The sequence below is a fragment of the Anomaloglossus baeobatrachus genome, chromosome 7 (assembly GCF_048569485.1).
Source record: "Anomaloglossus baeobatrachus isolate aAnoBae1 chromosome 7, aAnoBae1.hap1, whole genome shotgun sequence".
Lineage (NCBI taxonomy): Eukaryota > Metazoa > Chordata > Amphibia > Anura > Aromobatidae > Anomaloglossus > Anomaloglossus baeobatrachus.
Window position 1 is genome coordinate 137,064,702 of NC_134359.1, and position 13,478 is coordinate 137,078,179.

Genomic DNA, 13,478 nt, shown 5'->3' on the forward strand with positions numbered 1-13,478 from the left:
ATATAGTAATTTTACAATGTGATGACGAGTTTTGCAGGTCAAGATACCAGTACACTTATCATTGCCAGAGAGATTAACTGACAGATATCAAACACTATACGAGATTGTCTAAAAGAATTGAAGGGCTGTGTTTATTTTTCTGAAGCTTTAATTTCTCAAGAAAAGTTGAGGTTGGACAGTAAGTTTAAATTGGAGAGTAAAGCCCTTTGGCGCCACTTTAAACCCACATTGGAGTACAAACACTTTCAGCATTGTAAAAACACAATAGCCTGGCCTCTGTTTCTCTATATCTTCTTTATCACTTTTACTATGAAGCTATTAAAGGAGACTGAAAAAAGAAAGGAAAGGTTTTTTTGAACGTAACATTTTATGTTCAGGTGAAAGAAAAATCACATTGCAAATAAATGTCTCAGACGAGCTCTAAACAACCCAGACCTGTGCAGTGAAAAATCAGAAGACACGTTTCTTGTAAATGCTTCATCATCCGCATAAATATTTGTGCCAACTATTGAAAATTGCATCTTAACCATTTAAATTGTAAATTACAGAGGTGTTTTTTTATCATGTCTTTTATTGTGACTTTCATAGCACATACTATTTTAACTTAATAGTGCCATGTCGCTTCACCCTGCTTGAAAAAGTAGAATCTTTTCCAAAAGTTCCATTCAGTTACAACATGTGCAATGAATGACTTCTCCCTTTAAATGAGCATTTCATGTCCTGCAAATAAATGTTATATTTCGCATCAAGAAAATTTATACAATTTTTCAATTATAGGCAGTCCCACTTTGTTCAAAAATCAGATATGTATGTAAGTTGGAACACGGCAACACACTCACCACTCGACAGGGGAAAGAAGAGGACCAGATAGCAAGGTCACTATTGGTTAAAATAAATAAATAATACCACCTCTCCAGTGGTCTCACAGTGCAACGTTTGATCCCTTCCTTTTTGCCTTCATCTACAAGACTTCCGTCTGTGTCCAGGTTTTGGAGGTTACTGATTATCATAAGGTTGCAACATCAGTGTTGTGACTTTAGGACTCACAGTGAGCTCTGGTGCCTGCATGTGTCCGGACGTCTTGGAGATGCAGCAAGTGATGGAGGAAAGAAGGGAGCAGACATTGAGCAAAGAGGCTAGCAAAGAGGTGGGTATTATTTATTATCTCCGGCTTCTTCACTACTGGCCAGGACTTCCCACCACATCCAGGCCAAAGTTTACTGAGCGTCAAAAGATTGTGATGAAGAAAAGAAGAGGAAAGGCGGCCAGAGAGGGCACTGGTGAGTATATTAGGTTTTTAGTTTTTTGAACAACTGACCTTCAAACCTCAGGGTTGTACTTATGTCAGCTGTCCATAACTAGGGGACCACCTGTGCAAACCTTTAGTATTAATTCATCAAGCCTGAACTATGCATGCCCATCATTCAATGAAACCTCAATTTTTTACTCCATGTGCATATACATCAGTCCTGCTCATGTGTTGGATATGTAGCTGTGCACCAGTACATCCAAAAACTGCCCATGAGATGTGCACCTTTGTGTCTATCACCTGTCCAGGACAGATTTCCACACCTTGAAATTAAAAAGGTTAGGCTAAGTTTACATCATCAATCTACATTAACTTATAATACAATATCGTTGAATGCAATGCCATGGCTGTAGGAAAAGATATGGACCGCACATTCAAAATCATAAGCTGATCTAGTGCCGCTAGGCAAACATTTACGAACCTGAACATGAGGTTCTTGGTTTACCATTCTGATCAGACTGTATGAAGCCCACTGCCATGTCATGGCAAACCTCTGAGTGGGTCCTTAAAGTATTGAAGCCTTAAAGGTGCGGCACTGTGCACCAACCACTGCTACAGATGCAATTCACCAGCAGGGCAGGTGACCTGATGCTTCCCAACACCCATGCTGCATGACTGAGTTCCCAAGATTCCAGGCCACACCACCCCACAGACACAAAACCACAACAATGGCCACCACACAGTACAAACACCCTGTGAAAGTTGCTGGACAACTTACCTTCCACAAGCTCCCAGACTATGAGCCAAGAGCAAAAAAAGGCAGAACTTCTTGCAGTGTGTTGCTAATTAAAAATGCTTGTGCCAAATGGGAGAGGTGCTAGTGCAAGTAAATAAAAAAGAAGAGACAGACCATGCAAATATTGCAGTGGTTTTGTGACTGTGGAACAGTGTGGCCTGGGGCTTGTGGAATATGAGTTATCCAGCTCACAGAGTGGGGTATTGCACCAGAGAGTCCCAGCCATATCTTGCAGTTGCTGCACAATCTGGGACCTCCTCTCTGAGAACTCCTAAGACAGGGTCTGCATTAATGGTTCAAAGGTTGCACCGTGAGCCATAATGACACAGGGAAATATGTAGGGCTGACTATAATGTCATACAGAAAGCGTGGCGATTGCGTTCAGACCAACTGAAGTCTGATGCACAACGAAAACCACAACTCAAAAATACCACAGACAAGTGGAACACTGGGGAAACAACAACAATGGTGGGCCATGGGACTAGTGAGAAGGTTGATGGGACACCTGTCAGGGCCAGGCGGTCGGGCAGACCCAGGAGGTGGATCCACTGGTCCGAACTCTAAGATGGTGGTAAGGAGTCCGGTAGCTGAAGCACTATGGGCAGCAGAACAGTCCGTGCAAGTGAGTGTAACGGAGAAGTCCCTGGGACCACGGAGTCACAGATGGTAGTCCGGGTGACGTAGCTCAGGTTCGGAAGCCGAGATGAGGTCAGGCGGGGTCCGGAACCTTTGGAGCGAGATGACGGGTCACCGCAGGGATCCGAGATGGTACGGACTGTCAGATGGCAGACGGACAGCGTGCGGGGTTCGGGATTCAGCAGGACCGGATGCCGAGGCAGGATCAGCTCTAGAAGAGAGATACGTGAGTATGGCAAGGAGACACAAGGAGACCTGACTCCTAGCTTGGAAAACACGAAGATCAGGCCCCGCCCCCTTGGACAATAAATCCTTATATACCCTGTACCTGTTTAGCTTCATTTCCTGTTAATGGACGCTGGCCCTTTAAGAAAGGGTCAGTGACCGCGCGCGCGCCCTAATGCGCATGCGCGCCGCCCGGGTGCCAGAAGCCAGGGAAGGAAGCTGAGGGGAGGACGCAGGGGAGCCGGCCAGGGCCTGGGAAGCCGTCAGACGCCGGGATCGGAGGCCAGGGAACCTGGGAAGGACGGGCACCGGAGGCTGGAGAGCGGGGAGCGTGGCAGGTGAGTCGGGGAGCGGGGCTGAGGACCCGGGGAGCGGAGCAGAGGACCCGGGGAGGGGAGCCGAGGACCCGGGGAGCGTGACAGTACCCCCCCCACGCCCCCCTCCCCGCAACCGGGACATGAAGGCACGGATCAGAGGAGTGCCCACGTTCTCCCTGGGCTCCCAGGACCTATCCTTAGGACCATACCCCTCCCAGTCCACCAGGAAGAACTGTCGGCCTCGAACAGTCTTCATGGCCACAATATCTCTTACCGCATAGATGTCGTCCTCGGCAATAGGAGGAGGAGCCGGACTGGCAGCAGAGGAGAAGGGACCAAGGAAAACCGGCTTGAGCAGAGAGACGTGGAAAGAGTTGGGAATCCGCATCGTGGCCGGAAGCCTCAGTTTGTAGGAGACCTCATTGATCTTGCTGAGGACCTTAAACGGCCCGATGTAGCGAGGACCCAGCTTGTAGGAAGGTATCTTCAATCGGATGTACTGGGAAGCAAGCCAGACCAGGTCACCAGGAGAGAAACACGGAGGGTCCAGGCGCCTCTTGTCGGCGTGTTTCTTCATCCGCTGGGAAGCGCGCCCAAGGGACGCCTTGACAGAGTCCCAAATGGTAGCGAAGTCACGGGCTACACTATCAGCAGCAGGGACATCCGAAGAAGGGGATATAGGCAACGGGACGGAGGGCTGAAGTCCGTAAACGACATGGAAGGGAGACTTGGAGGACGACTCACTGATGTGGTGGTTATGGGAGAATTCAGCCCAAGGCAGAAGCGTGGACCAGTCGTCGTGATGGGCGTTGACATAGTGACGTAAGAAGGAGGTCAAGATTTGATTGACCCTCTCCACTTGGCCATTAGACTGAGGATGGTAAGCAGAAGAAAAGTCCAGAGTCACTCCCAGATGTTTGCAGAGCGCCCTCCAGAAGCGGGAGGTGAACTGAGTTCCCCTGTCGGACACGATGTGGGATGGAAAGCCATGCAAGCGGAAGATGTGTTGTATATAGGCTTCCGCGAGTTCCTGAGCAGAGGGCAGTCCGGCCATAGGGACGAAGTGAGCCATTTTGGAGAACCGATCCACCACGACCCATATGACTGTGTGCCCGGAGGATAATGGCAAGTCCGTAATAAAGTCCATCGCTATGTGTTGCCATGGAACTGAGGGTATAGGCAGAGGCAGAAGACGGCCATATGGCAGGTGCTTGGGCGTCTTGTTCCTGGCACAAGAGGAGCAGGCAGAGACAAAAGCAGCGACGTCCGTGCGAAGGGATGGCCACCAGTAATGGCGTACAATCGCACCCCATGTTCTCTTCTGACCTGCATGGCCGGCTGTTTTTGAGGCATGACCCCAGTGTAAGACTTTTTGCCTGTCGGTCTCGGAGACATAGGTCTTCCCGGGCGGTATCTGGGCCAGGGTGACAGGAGCTACCGGAATAATCTTGCTAGGAGAGATGGTAGGTTGGGTACTCTCTTCCTCCTGCTCCATGGGCATGAGAGACCTAGACAGGGCATCAGCGCGTACATTCTTGTCCGCGGGTCGGAAATGGAGCTGGAAATCAAACCTGGCAAAGAATAAGGACCACCTGGCTTGCCGTGGGTTCAGTCGCTGAGCGGACCGAAGGTATTCCAGGTTCTTGTGGTCCGTGTAGATAATCACGGGGTACACTGCTCCTTCCAGGAGGTAGCGCCACTCCTCCAGAGCCAGTTTGACCGCCAATAGTTCTCGGTCACCGATGGTGTAATTACGTTCAGGCGCTGAGAAGCTCTTGGAGAAGAAACCGCAAGTCACCATCTTCCCGGAGGAGGACTTCTGCATGAGCACTGCTCCGGCTCCTGAGGAGGAGGCATCCACCTCCAAGGTGAACTGGCGGTTTAACTCCGGTCGGTGGAGTACAGGAGAGGAGGCAAATGCTCGCTTCAGAGAGCAAAACGCGGCGTCGGCCGCAGGTGACCAGTCCTTTGGATTAGCCTCCTTCTTGGTCAAGGCGGAGAGAGGAGCAGTCAGGGCAGAGAAGTGAGGGATAAACTGGCGGTAGTAGTTGGCGAATCCCAGGAACCGTTGGATTGCCTTCAGTCCAGAAGGGGGAGGCCAGTTGAGAATGGAGGAGACCTTCTTTGGATCCATCTGCAGCCCTGTACCCGAGATGATGTATCCCAGGAAAGGGAGAGAAGACTGCTCAAAGACACACTTCTCATATTTGGCGTAGAGACGATTCTCTCTTAGTCTCTGTAGAACCAGCCGTACGTTCTCTCTGTGGGTCTGGAGGTCCGGAGAGAAGACAAGGATGTCATCCAGATAAACTACTACACAGATGTAGAGGAGGTCCCGGAAAATGTCGTTCACCAATTCTTGGAATACGGCAGGAGCGTTACACAGACCGAAGGGCATTACGCAGTATTCATAGTGCCCATCGCGAGTATTAAACGCGGTCTTCCATTCGTCCCCAGAGCGGATACGAACTAGGTTGTAGGCACCCCGAAGATCCAGTTTGGTGAACACACGGGCTCCTCTGAGCCGGTCGAACAATTCGGGGATGAGCGGCAGGGGGTACTTGTTTTTTATGGTGATCTGATTCAAACCCCGGTAGTCAATGCATGGGCGTAGGTCACCCTCTTTCTTCTTAACGAAGAAGAAGCCTGCTCCCGCAGGAGAGGAGGATCTCCAGATGAATCCCTTTGCCAGGCTTTCTGTGATGTAGGTAGACATGGCCCTGGTTTCGGCTGGAGACAACGGATATATCCGTCCTCGAGGTGGTGTTGTTCCTGGGAGCAGGTCGATGGCGCAATCGTAGGGACGGTGTGGCGGAAGTACCTCAGACTCCTTCTTGTCAAAAACGTCTGCGAAGGACCAATAGGCCGAGGGCAGTTCCGGTAGGTTCTCTGGAACCGGAGGTCGTCGGATGGGTTGTATAGACTTCAGACACCTCTCATGACAGGCGGAGCCCCATCGGGTGATTTCGCCAGTGCCCCAGCTGACTGATGGTTCGTGTGTCCGCAACCAGGGAAGTCCCAGCAGGATTTGATGGGACATGTGTGGAAGGACGTAGAGAGCGATGTTCTCGGTGTGCAGGGCACCGATACGCAGTTCGACCGGCCTGGTGACCCAGGAGATGGTATCAGCGAGGGGTCTCCCATCCACAGAGGCAATCACTAGGGGCTTATCGAGTAGAGTAACAGGCAACTGGTACTTGTCCACCGTGGCCTGCTGGATGAAATTGCCTGCTGCTCCAGAGTCGAGGTATGCCTCAGCCGTGAAGCGCGTCTCTCCCGCTGACACTTGCACGGTCCACATAACCGGGTCTGAGAGAGTCCCAGCACCTAGGGTGGCCTCTCCTACCAACCCTAGGCTTTGGAGTTTCCCGGCCTTTCCGGACAGGAGCGTAGGAGATGTGTGCCCTCTCCGCAGTAAAAGCAGAGACCCTTGGCGAGCCGCTCTGCTCGACGTTGTTCAGACCGCCGTACTCGGTCAATCTGCATGGGCTCGTGGACGGGAATCCCCGCTGTTGATGACTGAGATACGGAGGACTTCCGTGGAGGAGAGGAATGCCGTACCGGACGTCTCTCACGAGATAGCTCTTTGGAGCGCTCCTGAAAACGAATGTCCACTCGAGTTGCTAGGGCAATCAGGGCATCTAGGGTGGAGGGCACGTCACGACCCGCCAACTCGTCTTTGATGCGACTCGAGAGTCCTTCCCAGAAGGCGGCTGTTAGGGCCTCATTATTCCACCCGAGTTCTGAAGCCAAAGTGCGGAAACGGATGGCATATTGGCCTACCGTCAGTGTTCCTTGACGCAAGCGGAGAAGGGATGAAGCAGACGCAGAGGCGCGTCCCGGCTCGTCGAAGGTGCTGCGAAAGGCCTGCAGGAACTCTTGAAGGTCCTTGGTCATAGGGTCCTCCTTCTCCCACAAGGGATTCATCTACGCCAGTGCCTCGCCCTCTAGGTGAGACATGATGAAGGCGACCTTGGCTTGGTCGGAGGCAAACAAATGTGGCAGCTGCGTGAAATGAAGGGAGCATTGGTTTATGAAGCCCCTGCAGGTCTTGGGATCTCCGGCATAACGAGGTGGTGAAGCCAAACGGAGTCGGGAAGCATCCGCAGAGGCTGCCACGGGTGCGGGAGCCGTGGATTGACTAGTGGAGGCCCGGAATGTTGAAGGCGTAACTGCCGCTTGTAACGTGTACAGGCGGGTGTCCACGGAAGTCATAAAGTCCAACATGCGGGTCTGGACTTCACGCTGGCGTTGGAGTTCCTCTTGCAAGGCCGCTAGTGCTGCAGCGGGATCCATGGCCTGATCTTACTGTCAGGGCCAGGCGGTCGGGCAGACCCAGGAGGTGGATCCACTGGTCCGAACTCTAAGATGGTGGTAAGGAGTCCGGTAGCTGAAGCACTATGGGCAGCAGAACAGTCCGTGCAAGTGAGTGTAACGGAGAAGTCCCTGGGACCACGGAGTCACAGATGGTAGTCCGGGTGACGTAGCTCAGGTTCGGAAGCCGAGATGAGGTCAGGCGGGGTCCGGAACCTTTGGAGCGAGATGACGGGTCACCGCAGGGATCCGAGATGGTACGGACTGTCAGATGGCAGACGGACAGCGTGCGGGGTTCGGGATTCAGCAGGACCGGATGCCGAGGCAGGATCAGCTCTAGAAGAGAGATACGTGAGTATGGCAAGGAGACACAAGGAGACCTGACTCCTAGCTTGGAAAACACGAAGATCAGGCCCCGCCCCCTTGGACAATAAACCCTTATATACCCTGTACCTGTTTAGCTTCATTTCCTGTTAATGGACGCTGGCCCTTTAAGAAAGGGTCAGTGACCGCGCGCGCGCCCTAATGCGCATGCGCGCCGCCCGGGTGCCAGAAGCCAGGGAAGGAAGCTGAGGGGAGGACGCAGGGGAGCCGGCCAGGGCCTGGGAAGCCGTCAGACGCCGGGATCGGAGGCCAGGGAACCTGGGAAGGACGGGCACCGGAGGCTGGAGAGCGGGGAGCGTGGCAGGTGAGTCGGGGAGCGGGGCTGAGGACCCGGGGAGCGGAGCAGAGGACCCGGGGAGGGGAGCCGAGGACCCGGGGAGCGTGACAACACCTCCTATCGTCACCTATAGCTCTCCTTACTCTTCTAGCCAGTCACTATACAGTCTCCACAACTGTCGCCGAGTAGCACCCTGAGTCATTGGGAAACCCTATAGATGTCCTGGCTAGTGTGAGACCGGTGAGGTTCACCGCTGCGCTAATAAGACAAGAGGGTATGGGAGACAAACAGGGGATAAACAACAAAAATGGAGAAGATACAACTTCAGGAGAATCCACAGCAGCTCCTTCCACCAAGGGGGTTTGCATACAAATGGCTTTGTATGGTCAGCAAAGCTTGCTGGGAGACCAAGCAATTTAACACAAAGGGGTGTGGCTACAAAGCAGCTGCTCTAAACTGCAGGAGTTCTGTTAGCAGAAAAACTGACATTAACTACTTCCGAACCAAAGGAAACAAAACATTTAAATGCAGAGTTTCTCAGATAGAGATAAGGGGCTCCAGTCCTCAAGCTGCCACTAGTCTCCAAAAACAGGGAGATGGCCTGATAGTTGTGACACCCTGATAGAGATATGGGGCTCCAGTCCTCAAGTTGCTACTAGTCTCCAAAAACAGGGAAATGGCTGTGACATTCATGACAAAAAATACACTTCAGTGTGTGTGAAGAGCAGGAGAAACAGGAGAATAACTATCAAAGCATTAGAATAGTAAACAGAATTAAGCCCCCATACACAATAGACTAGTGGAGGTGGAATATGCTGGTATTGGTAGTCTAATGTACATGAGGGCCCCGGACAAATGATTGTTGGTGGAGATAAAGATCCAGCATGCTTGATTTGGGAGTGTCAATCCTTCTGCTCTCCTGAAGATATGCTTCTTCCCCTGCCAAGGAGATGTGGTATAATCAGAGTATGTCCCTGTACAGCCAGACACGGACCTCACACAGTATATAGCAGGGGCACATATATAAGATTATCTCAGCATAGGAACATTTTTTTAAACACATCAGATTATGGAAATTATAATTTTTCCAAGATCTATTGATTAAAAGGAACTTTGTTCATGTTACAAACCCTTTAAAACCTGTCATTCGAATCTAAATCAGTTGTCCAGCTACAGGTCTGGTGCTTTGCAATGATGATGGGCATTAACCTAGAAACATGTCATTATATTTTTGGTTCTTGGTCTTTCGTCAAAGATCAGTTGTAGCATGTTTTAATCCATTAGTTAGCCTGAGGCCTATGATGAAAATTGATACAATAATGAGCATTTGCATGCATATTCTTTCATATTTTTTAAGCCCTTACATTCCAGGCCTTTTGACTAGTATTGGAGAATTGTTTACATTTCCTTATGGAAGGTCAGGTCATCATTTACACTGTAAATACCTTGACTATTTCTTATGGTTGTTTTTATTGTATGTCACTTTTTATACATGTGCCCATCAAAAAGACTCCTTCGCAATGCAGTTTTGTTGCAGGTTTCCTCCTGATGAGTCTGGGGCATGCATGTATGGTTGTAAGGAATCAGGATCCAACCACTTCATTAGGAAGAAACCTGACTTAAATTCACCTCTTAGGCTATATGCGCACTAGAAAGTGACTATTTCTTAAGACAAATCCGAACCCTCTCAAAGAATCCCGCACCCGCGGTAAAAAAATGCACCAAAACTGCAGCGAAATCCGCATATGGTTTTACCGCGGTTTGCCGTGGATTTACCACTATGGCAAAAACCGCAGGTATCTGCAGAAAAGAAGTGACATGCTCATTAATTCCGCAGCAGAAAATCCACGGGTAAATCCGCCGGTATAAAAAAACGCAGTGTGTGCACAGCATTTTTTAAAACCTATAGGATTTTCTGGGGAATGACTGCAGCAATGTTAGACACATTTTCTGCAGCAAATCCGTGGCAAATCCATGGCAAAATCCGCGGTAAATCTACAGCGTGCGCACAGGGCCTTAGTCCTACGCTTATGGCTCTCCCTATGTTTCGTCATTTCAATTATTTTGGTGTGGTCTTCTGGTTCAGAGGGCTGGATAACGGTTTATATTTTTCGCTGATATACTGTAGAATGAAAAAGGGGTTAGTGCCACACAAAACATAACAGTGCACAAGGATACAGTCTATGTGTGAACAGCTTGATTTAAGGCATAAAATAAAAGACGAATAAATAAAAAATGTTTAATTATATTTGTGTCAAAGTACAAAAACAGGTGAGACATCTGCTTTTAGTATTTACACTCAGAGCACAGGCAATTCAATAAAACAATTTCAAGGGGAATATTAGCAAGGTATCATGCAAACACTATGGGGTCCTGCAACGCTGGGAAGTGGAATTGGAAGTCCTGGTTGGTATATAGTCACTACATGGTGTGATTAATAAAATGTACTAAAGTGATGTCTCAATTCAGAAAAAAACGTTCCTTTGCAGTTGCCAGCAGCTTGGTTTAAATACAGTTTTGTGACTTACAATTTTAATTATTCTCACAGTTGCTGGTCTTGTAGTTGACTTACAATTTCCACATAATGAGCTCATATAACGCCAACCAATGTTTCCCATATCCACTTGATTGCAAGGTTATAGCAAAAAATCTGCTCCAGCACCTCAATACGATAATATTCATTTTTCATTGAGATCGATTAAAACATAGTTACATGTCAGCTTGCGTATGCATTTCAAGCACACACTGCTCTTAATCAAAGAATCTCCATGATTGCAAGGTTATCAATCCAGATTCTAGCATGACTATAGTTCAAATAGGTCATGCAATTAAACAGATCTGCTGTGTCTTGTAGTTCCAAGGAAACCAACTCAAATTGTCCCTGGATTTGTTTCTCTGCGTTCATTAAATGAGTTTAAACACCATACACTGATTACCAATGATAAAACCAGAGATGTTTTGCAGTGTTGCTCCATTCCGTTTTTCAATAGCAATAAATCTTCTCACTTCCCTTCTTTTCTACACAGTTCATGGATTACACTGGTCAACCCAAAAAAATCATCAGCAAAAAATGTCTGTTTTATAGAGTTTGATGAGCTTATTCCAAAAATATGCTTAGTTTTGCTTTATCACATAAAGTTTCTGAGATAGAAGTATTTTTGTTATTACATTATTTCTGCATTTTCAATGTATGTGGTTTTTCCTATATTATTCCCATTTCTTTGCTTGTCTTACTTAATTTGCTGTTCCCGTGATTTGGAGTGAACCCAAAAATCATAATGATGACTGTACCACCATTGTCTGGAATGGATGAAAATGAGCTAGAATATGAAGACTTTGGAGCTGAAGCTACTGGCGAAGACATGGAGCCCTCAAGTCAAGATGAGTATGTACAGAGACCTTTCATTGCCAAAAGATGAAGCTGAACTTCTTGACTCTAGCTTAAAACAGAAGAATCTTCTTCATGATGATGTCAAAGTGTGTTATTACCAAAACAAAAGTAACACTTTAGCACAATTTTTCACAGCTGATTAACCAATGGTGTACTGTAAAAATGTGAATGGCCTCTTTGAAGAACTGAATCAAGAGTATTTTGTTGCAGATTGACTCATTCAAGAGAAGTTTAAAATCAGTGTTTCTTCAGAATGGAAATATGAAACCATCAATCCTTATTGCTCACTCATGTCATCTAAAGGAAAGTTATGAAAATATATCAATTGTTTTGGATGCTATATAATATAAGCATCATCAATGGAATATCTGTGGAAAATTGAAAGTGATTGGTCTGCTAATAGGAATGCAAGGAGGTTTCACAAAATATTGTTTCTTCTAGTGTTTATTGACAGTAGAAATACAGTAAAGCATTATGTTCATCATATTAGGGGACAGAGAAACATCTAGGTAAAGAAAATGTTCAGCTTAATCCTTTAGTTGCTGCAACAAAAATCTTTCTTTCTTCACTACATATAAAATTGGAATTGACTAAAAACTTTGTGAAAGCCATGGCAAAGACAAATTCACAAGAGTTCCAGTACATTTTACAGAAATTCTCCAGCATTTCCCCAGCAAAACTGAAGGAAGGGGTATTTGTTGGTCCTCAGATCAGAGAGCTTATGAGAGATGATGTGTTTGAAGGAACTCTAAATGATAAGTGTGGAGACACGGGGCTCAGAGGGTGCTCTCGTCCGCTAAAACCTGCCGCCTTTAGAAAGACAGCGTGGCTCAGGGCTCATCCCAACTGAACGCCGGCCTCCTTAACCGTGGGCGGAACACTACTCAGGCAACACAGGGTGAGGGAATCACAATAATTAGACTTTATTGGATCCCACAACAATTAACAGCACATAACACATAACCAGCAAAACACAAATGTAACAGGCAACAGAGTCTCACCCTTCCACTGGCTCACCAGGGATTTAGAATGTCCATGCCTCAGAGCTTCCAGGGACTCTTACTCCAATCCAGCAGCACCCCGCATTCGGCGGGCACCCACCGAGAAAGGAATAATGCCAGATTTAGGAAGCTGTTTGAGGTCTGCAAAGTCTGTAACAGGTAACTGAACTGTCCCAACCTGAGTGTCCTCCTTAGGTAGTCCTGGTATGATGATACAATTCTGGCAGCCGGAGTCGAAATCCCTAGGCTGTGGATATGGTCTCCAACCGGAACCGGAGTCCCTAGATTGAAGCCATAAGATATTCTGATCCTCTAGTCAGCTCCTAAGAGCTTAGACTGGATCCATCAGCATCCATCAACAACCTGGTGGCTTAAAGAAATCCCTTTTATAGTCACGGCCTTCCACTTGGATACACTGCGTCCTCATCGATTGGTTGGACAAGATCGCCTCTCCCATTGGATGAATCTCAAGCTGCATAGGCAATGTTCATCCAAATGATGTCTACAGAAAGACTGAGGGTATACATTTAGTCTGGAATGCACAGACTAGATAATGGCTACTAAGGTAATCACATTAGCAATACACAACTACAATACAATGATTACTGGAAGAGTCTGGAGAAACAATAGCTAAGCAAACATGAATTAGCACACAGAAGAACAATGACATCTGGCTGAATTTTAAGAAACTTTAACCCATGAGAGGCATTGGGTGTCCATGTCGTCACATTAAGTAACTGAGATCTTGGAAAAGCTTCAAGAGGATCTGTGAAAACGTCTTAGGAAAAAATAAATATCCAGAATATATTGAAGGTGTTGAGAAACTGCTAAATGCATACTAGTGTCTTGGATGTCGCATGTCTCTGAAAATGCACTTTTTGCATTCAC